This window comes from Babylonia areolata, chromosome 33 (assembly GCF_041734735.1).
Source record: "Babylonia areolata isolate BAREFJ2019XMU chromosome 33, ASM4173473v1, whole genome shotgun sequence".
NCBI lineage: Eukaryota > Metazoa > Mollusca > Gastropoda > Neogastropoda > Buccinidae > Babylonia > Babylonia areolata.
In genome coordinates, this window is record NC_134908.1 from 15,359,111 (window position 1) to 15,374,110 (window position 15,000).

The window sequence follows — 15,000 nt, forward strand, 5'->3', positions numbered from 1 at the left end:
TTTTGTTTGTTTTTGTTTGTTTGTTTGTTTGTTTGTTTGGTTTGTTGTTGTTGTTTTTTGTTGCTGTTGTTGTTGTTGTTGTTGTAGGAAGAATAATGTGCAATATGCAGGATGAATGTACAGTGGAATATGTCTAATGCTAACGTTCATATTCTAAATATATTTGTTTAATAATTACGATGTAATAATTATTTGCAATGTTTTTAAAAGCGAATATGTGAAATGCTTTTATTTGAGAACATATGTTTATTACTCTTGTTTAATCAAGTTATCCGCGTGTGTGTGTGTGGGGGGGGGGGGGGGGGGGGGGGGGTGCGGGTGTGTGCTGATTATCTGGTCGTGGTTTTCCGCAATTCATCTTTATTCTTATCTTATCTGTCTGTTATAATCAATGTGCAGTATAGTAGGCTATGTTTATAATTATATTCAAATAATGTTTCTTAATTCTTTCTGTTTTTACATTAAGAATACTAGTTATTACCTGCATTGTGCGTGGACGTATGTATGAAACGATGTATGTGATATTTTTTTTACATTTGTATCTTCGTAATATTTGTAGGGGCTGTTGTTGGCTTTTACAGTTATGGTCTCCATGTTGTTTACTTGTCTATGTTGTGATAATGCACCTGACCAAATTTCTCCAGTTGGAGATAATAAAGTTATTCTTATCTTATCTTATCTTATCTTATCTTTTGTGCAGAGACTGTCAACTTTTAGCCCGAAGCAGCGAACTAAGTTCACATTTTGTTTTCACTGGCATGTGATTCTGTTGGGAATCAATAATTACAAAGAAAAAAACTATCGTCATTAGTATAACAAGTTGGTAAAACATACATTAATCCAATCCAATCATGCAGTGCTTGTTTTATGTTGAGAGATTGTTAGTCTTTCAGACCAAAGCAGCGAACGTATTTCTATGTTGTGTTTTCACTGAGATTTTATTTTTGATGGGAAATCGTTAAGTCCAAAGAAAATAACATCGTCATGAAACCAGTTGGTAAATCACTTAATTCTCAAATCTGATCAACATTAATAGTGCATGTTTTTAAGGACAAGATGTTAGTCTTTCTTTCGTTCAAAGCAGCAGACTTATTTACGTTGTGTTTTCAATGGCAAGAGATTTTGTCGAGAAATCGTTAAGTCCAAAGAAACTGATACCGTTGTCTAACCAACAGGCGAAATAATTATTATTCAAATGTAATCAAACATTGTTTGTGTTGTTGAGAGACTGCTAATCTCTCATGGTTTTTTTTTTTTGTTTGTTTTTTTTTTTTTTTGTTTTGGGGGGGGGGTTGTTTGTTTGTTTGTTTTTTCACTGGCCAAGTGATACTGTTGGGAAATCGTTGTTTACAATGAAACTAGCATCGCAATTTAACCACTTGAAAAAAAACATCTATTGTTCAACAGTCTTTGTTTTGTTGAGAAGTTGCTAGTCTTTCGCCCCATAGTCGCGAACTTATTAACTCACTCAGTACGGCCAGTCCTCTCTTCTCCTCTACACAGACCCCTCGGATGTCCAGTGGGTGTCTGAATGACCCAACCTTTAGCTTCCGTCGTCAGAATTGTGGTATTCTTTGTCAACATTCACCTCTTCAGTATAAGAGCGTTCCGCTTGCAATATTTTGATGATGGTAATTGGGATGAAACGCTGTTAACGTCGTCTCTTTCGTCGTTCATATGGAGAGAGTTAACGTTGTGTTTTCACGGGCAAGTGATGTTGTTGGGAAATCCGTAATTATATCATTACGTCATCATTACTCTTGTTACATTACATACATACGTTACCCTGCGTGACAACACCTCAGCATGGAAGCTTACCATGACAGGTAGCCGGTAAAGGCAGTGATCAGTCCCCTCACCACGCTCATAGCTCGTATGTGGTTCGTCAGTAATTCTGCGCAGAGTTCTTTGTTTGCCATCGTTTGGGTTTTGAGACGCCGTGCAAGCTGCGTTCATACAACAAGACATTATTCTCGAGGGTAACAGGTATGCATTCTTTTTTTCTTTTTTCTTTTTTTTCTTTTTTTTTTTCATCCAGTGCCCGCCCTGTAGAGGCTCTATAATATAATACATAATAATCATGATGATAACAACAACAACAACAACAACAATAATAATAATAATAATAATAATAATAATAATAATAACAAGAACGCTACTACTGCTACTAGTACTAGTACTACTGCAGCAACAACAACAGTAATCATCATCATCATCATAATGGTGATGATAAAAAAAATATTGATGATTACTACTACCACTATTACTACTTCAGCAACAACCACAACAATGATGATAACAACAACAACAACCACAACAACAACGATAATAATAATAGTAATAGTAATAACGATAACACTACTACTACTGCTTCTGCTTCTGCTGCTGCTGCTGCTGCTACTGCAATAACAACAACGACAATGATGATGATATTTATATAGCACTGAATCTTGTGCAGAGACAAATCAAAGCGCATGCATAACTCTATAACTGGAGAAACTGAAGATAAGGAAGAGGCAGGGGAGGGAGGCTATCTTGTGAAGAGGTGGGGTTTAAATATAAGACCAGACTTGAAAGAACTGAGTGCGGAGACGTGACGAAGCGAAAGAGGAAGTTCATTCCAATTGCAAGGTCCAGAGACAGAGAAACAACAACAACAACAATAATAATAACCTAGTAATAAGGATAATAATAATAATATAGCCAAGATAGCCTTGGCTCTCCAAGACACCAAAGCTCACCCACACTGACCAAAGCGACCGACATAACCGGTGCACACACCATGGAAGACGCTGGCTGTGCTGTGACATCGCTCTGAACATGCATGCCCTGTTCCCGAGACAATGTCGGCAGGCCACTTCAAAATTTTAAACTGAAGCCCACACTATATAAATCCTCCAAACGTCTATGTTGTCATGATATGCTCCTAGGCAGTATTCCATTTTAGTTCTGTCTCCAGAATTTTTGCTGTTGTTGTCGTTGTTGTCATTTTAGCTCCGGTTTGTGTTTTTAGACGTGATGTGAAAGTGACATTTCGAAGAGTGGTCGTTTTAGCAATTCTAGCATTCCTTCTTCAAATCCCCTCAATTCACACAAAGTAAGCCTTTTCTCTTTGTTTGTATCATAAAGTAGATGTTCTATTGTTGTTGTTGCTGTGATGCCAAGTGCAGTTATTCATATTTTTGACATAGTGATTTTCTGTAGCACCCGGTCGATCCTATTTTTAGGATCTAATTCCACTGATAGTGATACAAATTGATTAGGCATGTAGATCTGTAAATTTCTGGCTTCTCCCAAAAGCTTAAACATTTCTTTGCTGTCATATTAGTTTTCTTCGACACCATTTTTGAAGCCTTGTACTTTTTTTATGCACTGTGTCAGAAGTGGGACAGTGCCGTGATATCAAAAGTTACGACATTTCTGAGGAAACAGTCTTATGGATGTTATAATTTTCGGTGTACGCCACCCTTTGTGCGCGGTGGTGCAACGGATCGGACTTTTTACAATTCTTTTCTGTTTGCGATTATATTTTGTTTTGGAAACTTGAGCATCCTGTTTGTTTATTTTTCAGTTCTTCACCGCTTCAGCTTACCTGCCATGTTATTGGGCTGCACGTTCATCATCAAAAGAAACAGACCTGACCCAGATTAATTTTGTCCTGTGGTGTGCATGGTTGGTGTTTGCTGGTGACACTTTCTGCGTGACCATCAATCTGTGTGAAATTCAGGCTTCAGTGTAGTGCCACCACCTTTTTTAATTCTCTGTTTTCTTTCTCTGTATGCAAGTGCATTTGTTTTACTATCAAAGTGGATTTCCTTTTACATAATTTCGCCAGGAACAAGCCTTTTGAAGAAGCTTCATACAGATAACTGTGTGGTACAGAATCTTGCTGGTGTCCGCCATGAATAGTTCTTCCCAAACGCCGAGTGTGACGATTCAGTTCAATCTTACAAAGCATGGACCAACCACTGCCCAAAACTCCTCCCTTGGAGAGGGCTGCATCGAGGTCGTCTTCAGCGAGATGGAGTTCTTACCCTGGGACAACCCCGACAACATCATCAGTGCTGAAGTGGAAGCCATGATATGCAGGATTAAAAACAACGTGTTGGTGTTGCTGTTTCTGATTGGCGGACCGGCCAACGTCATCAACATGGCGGTGTTCTGCAGACAGGGTCTGAAGGATCGTGTCAACCTGTGTCTCTTCGCTCTGTCTCTGGCGGACGGGTTGTATCTGACGATGTCCATGGCTCTGCATGGGGAACAACTGCATATTCAGTTCACCACCAAACACAGGTTCGGCCCTGTTTCTGCCGCAATCTCCAACAACAACTTGATAGTTCTTGTGGTTCCATTTTGTTACACCTCCCATGTAATCTCCGCTATCATCGCTGTGGAGAGATGCCTCTGCGTGTACAACCCGCTCAAGTTTCAAAGTCTCTTACGCACAAGGACAATGGTGGTGATCATTTCCATGACCACCATCCTAATGTTCGGTCTCTACTCCCTTGTGGCTTACCGATACCGTGTGGGCTGTGTCCACGATCCAGCTCTGGGCATAGTTGTCACGACCGCAGTGGCCGGAGACGTGTACAGAGCTCACAAAGAGGTGATCGATCTTCTGGAAAGTTTCGTCTTTGGGGTGGGTCTGCCAGTTATAGAAACGATTGTGGTGATGACAGTGACGATGATGACGATTGTGAAACTCCGTCAGGCTGTGCTCTGGCGATCAGAGACTTCTTCGTCGTCCCCCATCTCTCCCCAGGAGGTGGCGCTGACCAGGATGCTGGTGGGTACCTCCATCCTCTTCGTTGTCTGCATCTTCCCCATCGCTCTCTCTCGCCGCATAACCTGGCTCTTTTTACCTGAAGTCAGCTCAGGGCGGCGGAACCACAACTTCTTTCTCATAGGTGTGTGGTTCGATGAGATCTTCACTTTCATCAACGCCACCTTCAGCATTTTCGTGTACTACGTCATGGGGTCAAAGTACAGGGAGACGTTTTGGACCCTGTTCGGTAGGAAGATACAGCCAAACTAAGCGTAATGTATTCTGTTCTGGGGCTGCAGTGTGTGGAGTTGCACAGACTGTGGATCAATAACAGTCAAAACACAATATTGAAAGAAAGAAAGAAAAAAAGTTCCTACCTGCCTGCTAGTCCATTTCAGTCTGTATCTGGCGTGATTGATCACTCAGCTTAAAGACCACGTTTGTTTCTGAACTCAACAACATGATCAGTAGCACCGAAAACTGCATTATAGACTTGAAACAATGGATGACACTAAACAAATTCCAAACCAGTGAAGAGAAAACTGGAAATTACGTTGCTTGCTCCCACTGAATTTCAGAATCGCCTTTCTGTTCCAGTAGCGTATATGGATTTGTCCAAACGCAGTGACACCTCCTTGAGCTACTGAAACTGAAACTGAAACTTTCTCTTCCAGAGAAAGAGATGATGATGATGACGATGGCGATGATGAAGTACACATAATTATGACATTCAGATACACACAAATAGATACGTAAACATTCGAATGTAAATAGTGATAATGCCTGTAGTTGAAGACAGACTGAAACAGAAAGACAAAGCAAGATGATGAGAAAATTGCTCACAGAGAGAGAGAGAGAGAGAGAGAGAGAGAGCAGATGTCTGGCCTTCGTATAAACCTCAACACGCTAGTCAGGCCTGATCCAACAATTCACACACACGGTAATCGTTTGCAAACTGGAAGCAGTTTCAGTTGCAGTTGCAGTTTCTCAAGGAAGCGTCACCGCGTTCGAACAAATCCATATACGCTACACCAACATCTGCGAGGCTGATGCCTGACAAGCAGCATAACCCATATACGCTACCCAGGCCTTGATTGCTTGCACATGCATTTGTGTACCTATTAGTGTGGATTTCTTCTGCAAAAGTTTGCCAGAGGACAACACTGACGTTTTCTGTCCACTGACGCAACAGCTGGACTTGTCGTTTCTCTCATTCTCTCTCGCCTTGACTACTGTTACTCTCTGTTGTCTGGTTTGCCTGCTTCATCCATTCAGTCCCTTCAGCGCATACAAAATTCTACAGCCCGACTCGTCCTCAGAAAGAAAAGATCTGAGCACATCACTCCTCTTTTTGCAACATCTCCACTGGCTCCCTATCTCACATAGAATAAAGTACAAGATCAGCACTCTATGTTATAAATGTATTCACAAATCTGCCACTTCCTATCTCTGTGGCTGCCTTCACTTCTACACTCCATCTCGCTCTCTACGATCGGCTTCGGATCCACTCTGATTACGCATACCCAGATTCAAACACTCGACTGTTAACCGCCGTTCTTTCTCTGTCTCTGGACCTAGTAATTGAAATGAACCTCCTCTTTCGCTTCGTCAGGTCTCCACACTCAGATCTTTCAAGTCTTTCATGTCTGGCCTTAAAACCCACCTCTTCCCCAAATAGCCTCCCTTCCCTGTCTCTTCCTTGTGTTCATTTTGGGGGGATTTGCTGTTGTTGTTGTTTTGTTGTTGTTGTTGTTTCAGTTTTAGAGTTATGCATGCGTTTGAATGACTGGTGCGAAAGCGCTTTGATTTGTCTCTGCACAAGATTCAGCGCTATATGAATATAATAATTATTATTATAATTATTTCGTTGCCGTGGGTTCCTTTTCAGTGCACCAAGCGCGTGCTGCACACGGGACCTCGGTTTATCGTCTCATCTGAATGACCACACGCTCAGTTAGATTTTCCAGTCTTCTTCTACTTCTTCTGCGTTCACTCGTAGGTACACGAGTGGGCTTTTACGTGTATGACCGTTTTTACCCCGCCATGTAGGCAGCCATACTCCGTTTTCGGGGGTGTGCATGCTGGGTATGTTCTTGTTTCCATAACCCACCGAACGCTGACATGGGTTACAGGACCTTTAACGTGCGTATTTGATCTTCTGCTTGCATATACACACGAAGGGGGTTCAGGCACTCGCAGGTCTGCACATATGTTGACCTGGGAGATCGTAAAAAATCTCCACCCTTTACCCACCAGGCGCCGTCACCGTGATTCGAACCCGGGACCCTCAGATTGACAGTCCAACGCTTTAACCACTCGGCTATTGCGCCTGTCTAATTTTCCAGTCAAACTTAAGAGAAAGGGTGTGACGGGGATTCGAACCCTGAACCTCACGGACACTAAATAAACGGATGAGCGTCTTAACCGATCCGCCACCTAGCTCCTTTCAGACAGAGCATGACTTGCTTTCGGGGATGTTAGCTTTGTTTGTGTGAAGCTAAAATTAATCACGATATAATACGCTCACACACAAAAGTTAGCATCTCTAGCACCTGTCAGTTTCATTCCGACATGCTTGTGAGAGTGAAAGTGATTGCAGTCGCATCAATTATAGCCTTGGCAAAAGTGCACTAAACTGTTAGTGACCGGGAATTCCCGATGATTCATGCTGAGGTAGGGAATTTGGGCAGAAGTGGGCAGGTATTGGTTGCCCTTATACTATTTTTAGTTCTCGGTTTGTCTAAAATTACAGCAGTCGTATTAATTAATTGAAAGTTGTTCAGCCCAGCAAAGCCGAAATAAGTTTTAGCAACTGGCAATTCCCGATGATTCACGCTGAGAGAGAGAGAGAATTTGAGGGGGGCGGGGGGGAGGGGGGTCAGTAAGAGAGACGATTACTTATCTATTCATGTATCTTATTTCGTTTTTATTTCATTTTACCCTCAGGGCTTGACAAAGCGCGTTGGGTTACGCTGCTGGTCAGGCATCTGCTGAGCAGATGTGGTGTAACGTGTATGGATTTGTCCGAACGCAGTGACGTACTGCCTTCTTGAGTAATTGAACTGAGTTGAACTGTGTGTTTCCACGTCTGATGGAGTTCGCTGAGTAATTCACTTCACTTTCCCTCAGCCTGGCTTTGTCAGGCTGCTTGCACACACACGCACACACACACGCACACACACACACACACGCACGCCTACACACACGCCTACACACACACGCGCGCGCACGCGCGCACACACACGCCTACACAAACACACACACACACACACACACACACACACAGGACTAAATGCCTACGTTGACCGAACTATGCCATTGGTCAGTTCCATACTACACACATGGAAGCTCCCTGACAATGATATGCCTGTCTTTGTCTCCCCCAACTGTCAGCGAACATTTCGTGCGCAGATTGGACTATTCAGCCATCTGCGCATTCACAGATAGATTCATGAGCATCCCCCCCCACCACCACCTTCCCCCCATCCCCCAGCTGGATGACGACGATGGTCATCATCGATCTCGATGGACACACACCACTACACACAGTTAGTAGCGGGTTACGACCATACTAGGCTCTTCCGTCCGAGCAATGCAACTGGCTCCAGGACGCTTGCCCATGGCTGGGACATGTGGAAGGCTTCTGTTATAGCTCGGTGATCCACTGCTAACGGCAGTGCAGCGCAATGGTCCCTGCTACATCGATCCGGGAGGGTTGTAGGGACCAGTAAGCAGTTTGAGTTTGAGCCTGACATGCCAACGGGCAGCTCTTATCACAAGATTGACATAAGGCGACTGCTGGCAACTGTCAAACGACGGAAGATGGCATGGTTTGGTCACGTCATACGACATAACACCCTCTCCAAAACCATCCTGCAAGGGACTGTAGAGGGAGGGCGCAGACGGGGCGGCGGCAGAGAAAGAGCTGGTCCGACAACGTCAAGGAATGGATCAAAATGATGATGCCAGATCTCCTCACGACAGCTACCAACAGAACGGCGTGGCGAGCTATGACATCTTCCTCATGTCCCCCCCAACGACCCCAGCGGTCGAGGGAATGAGTGAGTGTGACATAAGCTTACAGCTGGGCCAGCAGAAAAGTGAGAGAGAGCTGTTGCGAGTGTGTTGGACTTTGGCTGTTGGCTGAGATAATTATTGTGAAGGGTGATTTCCAAATGGATGGCTAAAGACGTATTGTGTTGGATGATCAGTGGTGTTTGGTGGGGTTTTTTTTGTTTTTGTTTTTTGTTGTTGTTTTTTACTCACTTGTGTAAACAAAGTGAGTCTATGTTTTAACCCGGTGTTCGGTTGTCTGTGTGTGTGTGTGTGTTCGTGTGTCTGTGTGTCCGTGGTAAACTTTAACATTGACATTTTCTCTGCAAATACTTTGTCAGTTGGCACCAAATTTGGCATAAAAATAGGAAAAATTCAGTTCTTTCCAGTCATTCTTGTTTAAAACAATATTGCACCTCTGGGATGGGCACAAAAAATAAAAAAAAGAAGCCTAATTATATGCAAACTGCATTTACTGTTATATTTATATTTTTTGTATTCTCTAAACTTGGCACTTTGACCTCTTATTCTGACACAACAACAAGAGGAGTCATTATTATCATTTTTTTTTGTTCAAACAGGAACTTCTTTTGCTAAGCATGGAATTTTTATTTATTTGCAAACGTTTTGGTGCAGATAGTAAAAAAAGGGAAATTACTCTGTAATTAATGCTAGGGGACTTAATTTATCACGAGTGAGTCTTGAAGGCCTTGCCTCTCTTGTTCCCATTGCAATGGGAAGTCATTTTCAGCCTAGTCTTTTTGGTGAAGGACTATGACTCTCAAACTAGGAGGCAATAATCGCACTGGCTCTTAGTGCTGCAGCCCAGGGGGGGGGAGAGCTAGCTGGCCTTTAGGAACCATCCCCAACACCGACTGTCCTAAAAACACCTCTTGGCCGAGAGAGTCGGGGATGTAACTTGGTCAAGACATTCTCCACTACAATCAAATTCTAGCCCAGATAGTCGAAACAGCAGTTGCCTCCTCTGCAGTTTCTGATGGTCCTAGTCGGACACAACTGACTATCCTACAAGCAGTTTAAAAAAAAAAAAAAAAAAATAAAAAAAAAGCCATTCAAGGCGTATTGCCCTCAGCGTGATGGTAGTAGGCAAAACAAAGTCATCCCTTGTTGACCCCCCCTCCCTCCGCCCCTCCCCTCCCTCCACACACACACGTCATTCCTCACACACTGTGACAAGTACGTATCTTGTCTCACAGCAGCGTGTGAAACTGCAAATCTGCTGCCAAGCACAAGTTCGGGTGAGTACACTTTTCCTCAGGTCAAACACTGGCTCACAGATTGTCAGCAACTAAGAGTAGAGGGGGGCAGGGGGGCGGGGGGGACAAACAACCGAAAAGATCCACCCAAAAGGTTCGACAGAAAGAGAAAGGGAGAAAGAGAGAGAGAGAATGGGTGGCGCTGTACTTGTGGCTGCCGCGCCCTCTTTTCTCTCTCTCTCTCTCTCTCTGTAAGTGACAGCAGTGACAAGCACCGAAGAATTAGGTCGGAGGAGAGAGGGGGTGGGAGTGTGTTGGGGTGAAGGTGGGGTGGGGGGGTGTGGGGGGTGCGCTTCATTTAAGCGACACGCCCTGGTTTTTCCCTCTACCTCAAGTGACCATGACAAAATTCATCACCAGTTTGAAGCACGCGCGCGCGCGCACACACACACACACACACACACACACACACACACACACACCCTTTTTAACTAATTTGATGCGCGCGCACACACACACACACACACACACACACACATTTTCACTAATTTGATGCGCGCACACACACACACACACACACACACACACACATTTTCACTAATTTGATGCGCGCGCACACACACACACACACACACACACTTTTTCACTAATTTGATGCGCGCGCGCGCACACACACACACACACACACACACACACAGAGATCAAAAGGTCAGAGGTTGGAGAGGGCAGTGGGTGTGACTGGAAAATGGGTGGCGCTGTTCTGTGGCGACCCACTCTAACCAGAGGAGAGCAACCTGAATTGTTTTTCACACAAATCCGTTGTGGACAAGAACAGTAATGTGGTGCATCACAATACAACACAGTACAATGCGATACGATATAATATATTTGTTATATTCGGCTTATACTTGTATTTCTTTTTATCACAACAGATTTCTCTGTGTGTGAAATTCGGGCTGCTCTCCCCAGGGAGAGCGCGTCGCTACACTGCAGCGCCACACATTTTTTCCCCCTGCATGCAGTTTTATTTGTTTTTTCCTATCGAAGTAGATTTTTCTACAGAATTTTGCCCAGGAACAACCCTTTTGTTGCCGTGGGTTCTTTTACGTGCGCTAAGTGCATGCTGCACATGGGACTTCGGTTAATCATCTCATCCGAATGACTAGCGTCCAAACCAGCACTCAAGGTCTAGTGGAGGGGGAGAAAATATCGGCGGCTGAGCCGTGATTCGAACCAGCGCGCTCAGATTCTCTCGCTTCCTAGGCGAACGCGTCTACCTCTAGGCCATCACTCCACTAATAGAATACAATACAATTCAATCCAACCCAACCCTGCAGAGTTCGTTGCGCTGCAGCGCAATGTGATACGACACGGTACAATGCAATACGATTAGATACAGTACAATACAATGCGACACGACACGACACAACACAACACAATACGATACGATTCAATACAATATGATACGATACGATACAATGTAATACGATTTAAGACAATGAAATATAATACGATACGATACAATACAAATGATTAGATACAAGACAGTATCAGTATCAGTAGCTCAAGGAGGCGTCACTGCGTTCGGTCAAATTCATATACGCTACACCACATCTACCAAGCAGATGCCTGACCAGCAGCGTAACCCAACGCTCTTAGTCAGGCCTTGAGAAAATAAATAAATAAATAAATAAAATAATAATAATACATAAAATAAAGTAACAAAAAAGATACAATACAATACAATACAATACGATTTAATACAATGCAATAATGATACGATACAATACAATGCAATGCAATACGATGTGATACGATGCAGTGCAATGCAATATGAAACGATACGATGCAATTTAATACGATTAAACCCAGTACAATACAATACAATACGATGTGATACGATGCAGTGCAATGCAATATGAAACGATACGATGCAATTTAATACGATTAAACCCAGTACAATACAATAGAACACAGCTCTGTATTGCCACATAGGCCATCACCACGCTAAAACAATCCAACGCTTTTTCAAAGGAAACTTTATTACACACGCACACGTACCATATAAATCAACATTTTACCTTCTTGGCTTTTGAAAGCAACGTTTATAATAAAGGTGGTCTTGTTGAATGCTGCGCTCTGCTCAAGAAACAAAAGACAAACACAAGCCCAGTTTTTTGGTTGCAAGACATGGTGACGATTGAATTTAACTTGCGTCATCTGCAGGACTGTTATAATGCAGGGGGTTCCCGCTGCCTTTGTGTGACCCACATCAAGCACAAGACAACCAGCATTTGTTGAATCCCAGGCAACGAGGCGGCAGATCGGCTCACCAGTCTCGGAGCAAGAGGAAGTCAACCAGAACACAGCTTCATCTCCGCAGAGAAGAAGACCCTCGAGAAGGCAAGGCTGCGACCAAGAACCCACAAGGGATACCCATCACCTTCTTCAGCAACAACGACTGGTGATCACAGGATTAGGAACTGACCATTGCCCGTCTCAATGCCCCACCCGTTCAAGAAGATGAGGCTGGCACCATCTCTCCTGTGGTCTCGAACACGAAACACCAGAACACATTCTTCAGACCTGTCCCCTCCTGAAAGGGGCTCAGAGGCACCGTGTGGCCGACACCAACCCTACTGCACACCAAGTTCCATGGCTCAAGACACGACTTGGAGAGGACGACACCAACCCTCCTGCACACCAAGCTCCATGGCTCCAGACAGGACTTGGAGAGGACGACACCAACCCTGCTGCACACCAAGCTCCATGGCTCCAGACGGGACTCCATGGCTCCAGACTTGGAGAGGACGACACCAACCCTGCTGCACACCAAGCTCCATGGCTCCAGACAGGACTTGGAGAGGACGACACCAACCCTCCTGCACACCAAGCTCCATGGCTCCAGACAGGACTTGGAGAGGACGACACCAACCCTACTGCACACCAAGCTCCATGGCTCCTGACAGAACTTGGAGAGGACACCAACCCTACTGCACACCAAGCTCCATGGCTGTTGACAGAACTTGGAGAGGACGACACCAACCCTGCTGCACACCAAGCTCCATGTCTCCAGACAGGACTTGGAGAGGACGACACCAACCCTGCTGCACACCAAGCTCCATGGCTCCAGACAAGACTTGGAGAGGACGACACCAACCCTTCTGCACACCACGCTCCATGTCTCCAGACAGGACTTGGAGAGGACGACACCAACCCTGCTGCACACCAAGCTCCATGGCTCCTGACAGAACTTGGAGAGGACACCAACCCTCCTGCACACCAAGCTCCATGGCTGCTGACAGAACTTGAAGAGGACACCAACCCTACTGCACACCAAGCTCCATGGCTGCTGACAGGACATGGAGAGGAAGACACCAACACTACTGCACACCAAGCTCCATGGCTCCAGACGGGACTTGGACTTGGAGAGGACGACACCAACCCTGCTGCACACCAAGCTCCATGGCTCCAGACAGGACTTGGAGAGGACGACACCAACCCTACTGCACACCAAGCTCCATGGCTCCTGACAGGACTTGGAGAGGACGACACCAACCCTCCTGCACACCAAGCTCCATGGCTCCAGACAGGACTTGGAGAGGACGACACCAACCCTGCTGCACACCAAGCTCCATGGCTCCAGACAGGACTTTGAGAGGACACCAACCCTGCTGCACACCAAGCTCCATAGCTCCAGACAGGACTTTGAGAGGACACCAACCCTATTGCACACCAAGCTCCATGGCTCCAGACAGGACTTGGAGAGGACGACACCAACCCTCCTGCACACCAAGCTCCATGGCTCCAGACAGGACGTGGAGAGGACGACACCAACCCTCCTGCACACCAAGCTCCATGGCTCCAGACAGGACTTGGAGAGGACACCAACCCTATTGCACACCAAGCTCCATGGTTGCTGACAGAACTTGGAGAGGACGACACCAACCCTACTGCACACCAAGCTCCATGGCTCCAGACAGGACTTGGAGAGGAAGACGTCATTCATCAGACAGGCTGGACTGACACTAAAGAGGCGAAGAAGAAGAAGATGATGATGATGAAGAAGAAGAAGATGATGATGATGATGAAGAAGAAGAAGATGATGATGATGATGATGAAGAAGAAGCACAAAAGAACCGGTCACTGTAATGTCTTCATCACCGCAGACAACACAACAAGAAGTCTCCAGTCATTATATAACCACTCAGTTTCTTTTCCTTCGGGTTAGGTCCCCTTTTTCGTGAAGTGACGACTTCCACAATCGAGGGTGATCACACCGAATAAAAACTATCCCGAGTTGTTAAACGTCAGCTGTTCTTTGTTGTTATAACTCAGCTATTCTGAGTTGTCAAACCTCAACTTTTCTTGATGGTTCACATTATCATGTGAAGTCTCCACAGCTCGGTGGCACCAATCTGATAAACCGCATCAATGCATGCGGAACAGTTTCGGTTTCAGTTTCAGTTTCTCAAGGTGGCGTCACTGCGTTCATACAAATCCATATACGTTACACCATATCCGGTAGACAGATGCCTGACCAGCAGCGTAACCAACGCGTTAACGCTTGGGGGAGGGGGGGGGGGGGACACACCACTTGTAAGTGTTTAAACAATGGTAAACCTCGGCCATTTGATAATAGAATTAATCAAAAGTTGTATCATAAATCGGCCGTAATATCTGCTGTTTTTAAACGATGCTTAAACACACCTGTTTATAGTTCAGGTTTAGCTTTCAGTTTGAAGGGGAGGGGGGGTGGGGGTCAAAAAGCGTGCAGACTGATCCACACGTGCTGCTACACCATTTGTAGCGTGTATTAAACCTCGGCCAGTAGTAGATAAGAACAGATTAACTCTCTCCATACGAACGGCGAAAGAGACGACGCTAACAGCGTTTCACCCCAATTACCATCATCAAAATATTGCAAGCGGAACGCTCTTATACTGAAGAGGTGAATGTTGACAA

At 44.9% G+C, this 15,000-nt stretch overlaps 1 protein-coding gene across 1 annotated transcript in view; it reads right to left on the reverse strand.

Annotated features, from left to right (window-relative positions):
• Nucleotides 1-14,091: 14,091 nt before the first annotated feature.
• The window catches only part of LOC143277152 (orexin/Hypocretin receptor type 1-like), a 14,593-nt gene continuing 13,684 nt past the window's right edge, over nt 14,092-15,000 (reverse strand). Inside the window, exon 3 of the mRNA XM_076581911.1 lies at nt 14,092-15,000. This exon is cut by the window's right edge and continues 1,246 nt beyond it. The gene's annotated coding sequence lies outside the window, so the exon portion shown is untranslated.